This window comes from Cygnus atratus, chromosome 3, assembly GCF_013377495.2.
Source record: "Cygnus atratus isolate AKBS03 ecotype Queensland, Australia chromosome 3, CAtr_DNAZoo_HiC_assembly, whole genome shotgun sequence".
Lineage (NCBI taxonomy): Eukaryota > Metazoa > Chordata > Aves > Anseriformes > Anatidae > Cygnus > Cygnus atratus.
Genome location: NC_066364.1, coordinates 72,184,718 through 72,195,487, shown reverse-complemented (window position 1 = coordinate 72,195,487; position 10,770 = coordinate 72,184,718).

Sequence of the window (10,770 nt, the reverse complement as noted above, 5' to 3'; positions counted from 1 at the left end):
TTGTAGCTCATCTACTGATTTCCAGCTGTGGATCATCCTCAGGTAAATTAGCTAATGCTCTAGGAGCTACTAGAATAAACACAGAGTAGCCTCTTCTAATATTCTGGGTAAGTGCAGGCAGACCAGAAAAATTAAAATGACTTTAAGCAAGCAGTAAGGTAGGCAAGTTGAGAGAAGCTCATTTAATCATATAGAGAATCATATTCAATGTAGTGGCCTGTGGATCTGCAGGGATTGTTTTTTAGAAATCAGGTCATATGCCATTTCATTTTTCTTCATTATTATTAATAGTGTTTATAGTGTTTTTTTCTTTGCTTTTAATTTAAGTTTTTTCTTGTCTGTATTGTCGTTTTCTGAATAATGGAGCAATGGTTCTATGCCAGTAGATAAAACATGCAGAAGACATTACCTGTTACATTATTTGTTTGGCTTTTATCCCTTGAAAGCTTGAGGAGTACACATAATCCAAGTCAGCAAGGAAGTGCCGTTATCTGTATTTTACATTCAGGGAATTCAGTCCAGAGAGCACAACCGGGCCACGTGTAGACAAAGACACCTACCAACCCTTTCCCCACCACTGCCTTTCTGCTTGGGGGAAATCTGTGGCTGCACCAAAGTGGATGGCACCTGCATGTCAGCACAAAGATGAGGTGGGCTCACAGAAGCAGGAAGCAAGTTTGAAGTTTAAGGTCCAGAAGACACCAGTATGATAGTACACGCTAAAATAAAATAAAATAATAAAATAAAATAAAATAAAATAAAATTAAATTAAATTAAATAATTTTTTAAAGGTGGGCTTTTCAGTGGTCTAAAGAACTGTGACCTAACCTGACATCCTTTGCAACAACTGGGAATTTAACTGCTGGCTTCACTGGGAGAAGGCTAACTTAGGGGCTTTGAAAAGTTTTGATTTTTTAGCAGTACATAGGGGATCTCTGGGTGAACTCGAAGTCCCAGATTTCTTCTTGTTTCTTTGTTAGTTGAAAATTGCGTCTGTAAAATGTATTTGTGCCAACTCTCTCCACCTTGCTTTAGTGAAAGCTTAAATCCATCAATCTGATGCTAGGGTTGTTTTGAAAAGCTCTGGTTAAGTACAGCTGAAGAACTCTCTATACTCATTCTTACTTGGTACATGATTGCTTTGTCTGCCTCATAAACAGTAATCTCTGCATCTTGCCAAGTTCATTTGCTGTTTACCAGCCCAAAAACTGGTTGGATGAGGATCTCAATCAATGATCAAAAGGCAGTGCTAAAATAAAAAGCAGCAACCAATCAAATGAAATAGTATTCAGACACTGCTTCTGTTGGGGCCAATAAAGTAATATAGTTTTCTTGGAATGGACGTTATGTGCTCCTGGAGAGGTTCAGTCAACTGAGTTTGTTTATGCCTGGAAGTTCATTCGGGAAAACTCTGCACTCCTCTTTCCCAAAGTAAAGGTGTCACAGTATAGTAGAAGGGTTGACATTTTTTTTTTTTGAGTGGCCTAAGTCTGTGTGTTCCAGAAGTGATAGAGTTAAAACAGAAAAGACAAACCACCTCAGTAAGCCACACTGACATTTTTAAGTGCTCAGTGCTGCAACAAATGCCAGGTTTGCTTTTTTTTTTAAAAAAAAAAAAAATGTTTCTTAAAGGCAAAAATGGCTGTGACATTTACATTAAAATTAGTCAGTTAATGAAGCTTAAATCAATTCTGATTCAAGCTCAGAAGTTTTAGCAGTGATGTAACTGAATCTAAGACTATACCAAAATGTTAGTCAGTCTGTGCTGAGCGAATATTAAGGTGCCTGTTAGCTGAGCTGCAACCACTCAGGTTCTTGGTTTACTTCAGAACTAGAGTGATGAAGGCTATTCCTATTGACTCATTGTGTTGGATTTTACAGAACAGTGCTAGCAGAAAGCTCCTGCATGGTAGGATATCTTTTCCTGAACTAATAACCTCTTTTCTTCTGACATTTACTGTGTGCAAGTTAAAAACAATCAGTGGCATTTCATTTTTAGTCCTCCTTTCTGTGTAGCTTCAGGCAGTTGAATAAATAAAAATATAAAGCCAAGTCTCTCCAACAAAAAGGCTTCTTTTCTTGCTATCCCAGTACAACTATACACAGACCTACCTGATACAATATATTAGCTTGGTAGACCAGTCTGGTGTACAAAATAAGACATAGAAAAGAAAATTTACTTACGCCTTTATATATTGCCCTGTTTTTAAGATCTTTCCCAGTCTAGAAAAGTCATAACACCCTTTCCTCTCCAGAGAGGGTCCAATCCAATAAATCCCTGAGATGGGTGATGGCTGGGGCAGTCCCAAAGCTCACACATAACCTGTATCATCATCTGGGTGAGCTGCAACGCAGATTGCTGGTGCTCTGCTATTCCAAGTTTGATGTTTTTTCCAAGTTTGCGTTCACTCCACTATGGAAGAGAGTACATGAGGTACATGGGTCTTGATGTTTGTAAGGGGATCTTATGAGGTCCCTCCATACATGCTCCTACAGCCTTATTCTCCCATGGGCTTTACTTGGCCTATTCCCAAATGAAATTTTTAACTTTGAGGACTGTTTGATCAATTATTTATCTGTTTGCAGAAAGGGAGAGAGATCCAGAAGCCTTTCTTATTAATGCAGTCATTGTCTCAGATCCAACAGCTTCCTTTGCTAGTCAATGGCATTAACAGAGAAACCTCCCTGCCAGAAGGCTTTCCTGATAATTATGCCACATAATCTTTTACCCTTTCATGATATTAAGGTATCAGGAGTGGAAAGGTCTTGTTAGTTTGCTGTGTCCTGCCTGCTACCACAGGCCCCTTGCGATGGAAGGCTTGCAGAGTGCTCTTGCAAGCAATTTTTCTTCAGTCTCATTTACTTTCATTGCAAGGCAATTCTGGAACCTGATTCCAGCTGCTAATGGTGAGAAACACTTTCATTCCAATAAATTAATGGCTAGTTTAATTATTTTTTTATCAATATGAGTTTTAAGTTTAAAGTTTTCTTTTCCCCATTTGTTTTTCCTACTCCCTTCCTTCTCTGTGGAGACTCCATTTGTTTTCTTAGGCTAAGTAGGCTGAGCTCAAAAGCTTTGTTCACCATTTCTCTAACCATCATAAAATCAAGTTATTTTTTCAAGTATGAGTGACAGGATTTTGCATATGATGGCGTGCATGGTCTCACCATGGCCTTCATGCCACTATGGCTCTGCTGAAGACATTTCTGACGTGGGCCAGGATCACAGCACATTCTTCACAGACACATCACGCTGGCACTTCAAAAATCATCCTGTGATGGTGTACATCTCCCAAAGCCTTCTTTGCCTTTTTTCTAAGAGATGCACTTTCAATTTACCAGGTCTCTACACTTTTTTTCTGATTATCTTGCTCATTTCCTGCATTTATACAGTGCTAGCTGTCCACTGCTGTGTATCATAGAATGCTAGTGAGTTACTGCAAATTGAACGACTATAGGGACATCCTTTGGTAATCACTTTTGAACATGTTTGTATGATTTGTAAATGTTGTTTCCAAGTGCTACAAAAGCTTTTTTTTTTTTTAATACTTTACAGTACTGTAAAACTGCTATATTCAAAGAATCTGATAGCTTGATGGGCTTGAATAACTCCAGTTTGGTAACTTATTTGTTTGTGAAATGTTTCAGTTCCTTATCCTTCAGGTTTATCTATATTTCTATCAGTAGACCTCATATAGATGTAGATGAATGTGGTGGGTTGATCCTGGCCAGTGAATTAAAAAAAAAAAAAAAAGTGTTGAGATAGATAGTTTAATAACTGAAGGAAAGAGAGAAAAAAACAGTGATGTAAAAGCAATCATTCACCACCTCCCACAATCAGACCAATGACCAGTCAGTCTCCAAGCAACAGCTACTTTAGAAAGAAAACCTCCCCGTTTTTGTTGCTGAGCATGACGTGATATCGCATGGAGTATCCCTTTGGTCAGTTTGGGTCAGCTGTCACCACAGTGTCCCCTCCCAGCCCCTTGCCCACACCCAGCCTATTTGCTGGGGTGCAGAGTGAGAAGCAGAGAAAGCCCCAGCACTCTGCAAGCACTGTTCAGCGACAGCCAAGGCACTGCTGTGCTATCAACACTGTTTTAGTCATGAATGCAAAACACAGCATAATTCAGGCTGCTATGAAGAAAATTAACTCCATCCCAGCCAGACCCAACGAGCTACCTCAGGTTACTGCTGAACATGTGCTGACAGCAGCATAAATTACCTCCTGCCTTGGCCTCCCCCGGTGCTCCAGTGCCTAACAAGGATTGATCTAACGATGAAGGTTTTTCCTCAGTAGGGCTATTAACAGGGTTTCTGCCTGACTGGCAGTCTGTTTTTTATAAATGTAGCATCTTTAGGATCTTTTTGTCTTGGCCAAACCTGGTTGAAATTGGCTAACATTGAAAAGCTTCTGCAGGAGGACTGACAGACAGCTGCACAGACAGACAGATTCAGACAAGGAAGCTAGGAAAAAAAAAAAAAAAACAACTAGGTAGCTACATTACATTCTCACCAAGCTATTGGGGAATACAGAGTAAAGTCAGAGAGATGAAGCAAAGGAGGCTAAACAGCCTTGTTTTGTCATTAAATTATGGCTATACAAAACAGTAAGCATCCAGTCTTCAGTCTTAATTCCCACTTTAAATTGAGACCAGAAGTTCCCAATTAACTTAAGGGAAGAAGAATTGCATACATTTGGATAAGTAGCTGTGATAAATGGTTTGCTTCTCCCTGTTCTCTCTTTTGGGGGCTATACAGGCAGCATGAAGTTTGTGGGATTCCAACCCAAAAGCTGGGCATTGCCCTGTGTTGTCATGGGGTGTTGTTTCTACCAACTTATGGGGAGATTGAGGTTGGTATTAATTAAAATACTTAATTAAAATACATCGGTGATGAAAATTGCCAAAATAATCTGATTCAGTTTCACCACGTGTCTCTCTGTGTCTCTCCTGACTGCTAATGAAGTTTGGAGCAACTGTACTCCTAGCTCGGGTATCTCAGTTAAATATCTCACGCTGGTGGAATGGCATCAGCTGCAGGCAGCCTGCTTTCGGCTGCTATTTAAAGATCACTAGGACACGGGCAGCACAACTCCCATGTCGCTAATGGAGGGCATTTATCACAGCTGATTGCAGTCCAATTTGTTTCTGTTGCAGTAGCCTGATGCTATATGGATCATAGGACCAACATCCTCGCTTCATGCAGCTTCCAAGCATGTAGCACTCAGAGAAAAGGTGAGAGGAGGAAAGACATGGAGGTGGGTTTCAGTGATCTTGGTCTTCAGTCTGCCAGGTTCCAGGCTGGACCCTATTTATTGGCAAGGAAGGAATAGCAAAAGTTTTCCAGAGGGGATTATAATAGCTGTTTATCAGTAAGTGCCAGTGTTTACGATAATGCTAGATAACCACATCCTTATATTTTCCCACTTAGTTCATGGGGATTTTTAAAAATACTTTTTGCTTCTTTTTTTATTGAAGTCATGTACTATGGTGATTGGCAGAGTATAAACTATATTCCTAGATAATAACTCTTTTTAAATACAAATGGGACACACATTTTTAAAGAGCTATTTTCACTCTTTATTGCAGTATCTAAGGAACTTGAAGCTTAAATATGATTTTGTCTTCTTTGCCACTTATGCATTTTTGAGTATTTTCCCCAGAACTACCACCTAACAGCAACTAAATAAATTGCATTCTAGGGACATTCAGTAGAATATTAAGAAGGTATCCCACATAGCAATTCTGGTTTTATCTCCTATATGTACATCTTGGAACATGTACTACTCTACAGCATCTATGGAGTTGTCATTTCTTTCTGTAAGAAGAAATAAAATTTAAAAAAAAATCTCAATCTTCTTACAAGATTTTTTCATAAGAAAACAAAAATGAATACTTCATGGGCAGAAAATAAAGGCATATTTAATGTGGGTTTCAAATACACACATAACAATTTAGGAAACTGCTTAGTGGAAAACCCAGCAGCAAATGTCAGCACCACTGGGTAAGTGGTCTCGGGGCATCCGCTCTGCAGAGAGCAATGCCTCATCAGACACCACTTCTCCAAAATAAGCCTTAATGTTTCTGGAGACCCTGAGAATTTCATACTCTGAGAGAAAACTTAATATTATTAAATGTTCTCATGTAGCTATAAAGCCTGTGCAGTTCATTCATGTCCTATCCCACTAAGAAAGGAAAAATAAGCTTTTAATGCACAACCTTATGCCATCGTTACTTCCCAACTACAGACACCATGAATTTTTGCATTGCAGACTTCAGAAACAGTGATACCAGAAGCCTACTGAATTACCACCAACACTTTGAACAGGACTCATTCAAAAGTAGTCTTTGCATCAACAAATTAACTTTGCTATGAATACGTCAGCAAACATGGGAAGTCAGGACCACTGCGATATACATCATCCCTGGCCTCTGACTACTCGTCTGGCCCAGAGCAAAACCCATTAGCGTGTTCTTGCAGAACTCTCTGGCAGAATTCCTCTGTGACAAATATCTCCTTCTGTAGTAAACTGCTGAGAAGCAACAGTTGCTCCAAATATTATTCAATATTACTCATTTAGTAGGAGAAAAAGAAAACAACCCTAATGGGTGGTTTTGTTTCAGTTTTAACTTCTTAAATCTTAAGCAAACAAACAAAGCAAGCACCTTAAAATTTCTCTGAGAATTTCTTCTTGAAGAGCAAGCACTGATAAGAAATTTCAATTTGAAAAATATAAGTTTTCGTGGGTTATATATAATTGGAAGAGTTTTGCTCTGAAGGTGAGTGTTAGGCATGCTCTTTCTTTTTGGTGTTACTGTCTCTTACATCCTGACTCCACAGCTTTCATTGTTAACAATAATAGCTACTATATCTAAATGACAGTGTTTTCGCCCTGTACACGCAAATGGCTGGGTTATCAGATGTCCTGTTTTGTAGTACAGAGGAAGTTGTTAAGTAGGATGATAATGACAATTTCATCCTCTTTCCTCTGTCTCTGTTTTCAGGCTAAGTCTGCACGCTTCAATCTCTGCTGGCCAAGAATGCCTTGCATCATTACTGAAAGAGGCTGTGTATGAGGATTTATGGGACTAGAAACTGTACATAAGGTAATCGGAAAACTGCATGTGCAAAATCTGGATTTAATGACACATCCTTCTCTAGCTGACAATTCAGATTCCTTGTATGAACTTGTAATTAAGTTAATTTATATTTCTCTGTTGAGAACACAACTAATCACAGATGATGAGTATTACCTGCCCACATACCTTTCTGGTGCAAGGAGGCCATTTAGAGGAGGTGCACAAACACACCAGCTGTAAAAGGGCCCTGAATTTTCTTCCCTTTTTCTGAAGAGCAGCACCAGCAATCATGAAGGAAGCTACTCACTGACTAGAGTAAGGATGGCAGAATCTGATTCATGCTCCTGGCCTCACTTTGCAGATGAGCTGTGAAAATAAATGTGGATAATCAAAGAGCCAGTACCATTAAAGTGCCCACGAGGGTTTAACATCACGCAGCTTGTGTTGCTGCCACACACGGTGAAGAACAGCCAATTTTGAATAACTTCCCAGTAAATGAGGCCTGCTTGTGCTGTACTCTGAAAAAGGGAAGGGGCTGGCCATAGAAACTGAAACCTTGGAAACATGTAAGTAACCTAAGAGAAGTAACCATATGGGAAGGCATTAAGTTTGCACAGGCTGCTTTCATTCTGGCATTTCCATCTTTATTTGACCTTATACTGTACCTTTTGCTGTTTGTGTGTAGCATATGAACGTAAACTGAAGCAGCGCATCAGAGCGCTTACTAGCCCTAGGAAGTGTGTCATCTCGTGCTGTAAGCACCACTTGCTATTCAGAGTCATTTCAAGATCTGTTACCTGTCTTTTCACTCACTCCCTCCTCGGGAGAGGGGATGGGAGGCATCCACTATGCCTCCCTTATCTCTCTGTGCAGGTCTGATTGCAGTGAGGACATTGGCCAACAACATACTCTAAGGAATGTTTCTGAGGTGGCTGAAGACACTACCATGCCTGTCCGTGCACCCTGCCCTTCTTCTGTTACTCACTTTATCCCCACGAACAGTGAGCACTGAACAGTTTGACTCTGGGGTGATTTAATTGAAACCTTGTGCTATGCCTTGGGACAGTTAAGACACAGACATGTGTTGTCCCTGCCTCTCCTAGAGGATCTGCAAACCCAAGAGGGCAGGAGGGGCAGCCAGGAGACCAATAACATCTGAAAGTGTCCCTGCAAGGTTTGCCCAAGTCTGTCTGATAAAAACACCCTTAATTAAGTTGGTAGAGAACAGTTAAGGGGACACAGTCTCCTCTGGTGTAAATCAGTCCCTAGTGCTGTGGAAATCCATGGAGCTGTCAGGTTTACAGCAGCTAACCACGAAATTGTTCATAGTTCATGCCCTGGTAAATGTTTAGCCAGCAGAAGGCAAGGTTTCCTATACGCTGCACTGACCAGATGCATGTCAGGACAGGGTGCATCTTCCTCCCAGCAGAGCTGCAGGTCCAACCCATCGCCACCTGCCCTCACATCACCCCCAAGCAGAGGAGCCACAACCTTCCCCAAAGTGATTTGCAGTCACTCAGGTAGTGGGCTGAATGCAACATTAAGGAATTCAACTCATGCCTAATTAAGACGATGCAATCAACTGGTCCATAAACACTTAAGGATCTTCTTAATAACTCTATTTTTATCAGCTTGAGTGCTAGACACTGTAGTGTGAGGTGATCATTAGTGCCGATGTTTGAAGTCAGGGAAGTTTTATCTTACTGTATTTTCCCTCATGAGCATTTGCTCTCTATTAACCCACTCCCTCTGCCATTACTGTGCTGGCTCCCATTTGCTGCTAACATCTAATATAATTTGCTCTAAATTACTTTAAAAGTACGGATGGCCATGCTTCCAAAAATACAGTCTTAATAACCAGTTTCTAGGCACAATTTTAGGATATGAGAAACTGAAAGAAGAAGAAGAAAAAAGAACTAACTAGAATTGCTTTAAGTGAAAAAAAATTTGGAAAGAAGATTCTCAAGAGCTACTTTTTTTTTTTTGTGGGAAAATGCATACTATCTATATGTTTGCCTTCATTTCTTAGTTCAGAAATGGCTTTTTAGATTACTGAACACATTTATAATAAAGTACAGTTTACAAAATTAAACTTCTGTTGCCCAGGCCTGTCACTGCTTGCCACCATTTAGCTGTGGAGCATTAATAATATATTAACAGTTCCTACAAAGCCTCATTGTGCTTCATATTACCCAGAGTTACAGCAAAAGAAGACTGTTCATGGTGCAACCCAAGTGGTTTATCCTCCCTCCACCCGCTGTTGTGAGCTCTAGTGTAGTGTACACAGCAGCAGTCTGGTGCAAGCTGGCTGTATCTTGGAGATGCATCAGATTCTCACAAGGTCCTGTTCCACTAAGGGAAGAACTGGAACTTCATGGCAAAATCCACAAAATCCTATGAAGGACGTTGGACCCCTCCAGCTGTGATGTACAGTGATTCAGCACACAAGCCCAGGAACCTCTTTTGGCTGTTGGATAAAGCATACTGCTCTTGGCATGAGCCTTTACAGAGGGGTTGTGCAAAACTCACTTGTTTCCACATGATGGAGGCCCCTGCATATGCAGTGCACTGCTATTTGACGCTCTGTATGTCTTAGTATGTATGTGACTGGCTATAAGACGCTTACCCTGCACAAAACTGAGTGCTGGCATATCCCCTTGTCTTCACAGAAGCTTTATTAATTTCAAATGGACTTTGGGGAGGTTCTTGTGGCACAACTCAGTGCAGGAGGCAGGGCCCAACTAGGGCTGCAGTTGTCTGACCAGTGACAATGCAGAGGATTTATTTTCTATGTTCATTTCTTTGCCTAAGTATGGTATTTGAATTAAGACAGAAAAAAAAATACATTTTCTACTCACCAGGTAGAAAGATTTCCCTCCAGCAATTTTTTATTATTATTATTATTTTTTTGTAATTAGTTGTCATGCCAGTATCATAGTGGCCAATGCAGATCTTTTAATGGTGCTGTTGTTAAGATGAAGATTTTTTCAGCCATGGGTTTAGGAATTCTTTTATTTGTGCTGAAAGGTGAAAACACCATTTTTTGGTTGTTTGTTTTTACCCTTATTAAGAAAAATAGATGGGAAAAGACGGCAACAGGACAGAAGAGGACATTTTCAGTGTACAAACAAACTCAGACTACTTGGTCACTGATGTCTCAAATGCTTCAACTCATTGTGGGTGGGAAGAGAAAGCAAAGCTTTGGGTGTCAGCTGCAGCCATCTGTCTCCAAGGAGCAGCTGGTGATGAGATGCTGATATTAATGAAATGGGATTGCTCAGTGCTGTCGATTTACTGCGGTTAGCATAGCTAATTCTGAATCATGCTACCCTTACGGCTACTGTGCCTTGAAGGCAGCAGGCTGTGTTGATGGTAATGATAAGACTTAGGACACCAGTGGTTCAAAGAAGGTGTGAAAAGCAGTACACTCGGGGTGTTTATGTAGACTGTATTGTGCTTCAATTGCCAGGTGACAGATCCCAGAGCTCTGAGTTTCCTGGATCAGTGATTCTTAGTCATCTGCTGGTGGTTGGTGGGTAGGAAATGACATTGGCTGTGTTATTCAGACTTGGGGGGGGGGAGGGCAGGTTATAGGGTTAATAACATTGCTAGTGGAATGGAGAATATGAATAAGTCTGTGTGAAATCACTCTGAAAACAGTTGTGTTAAACCTGTTGCTGCACCAAAG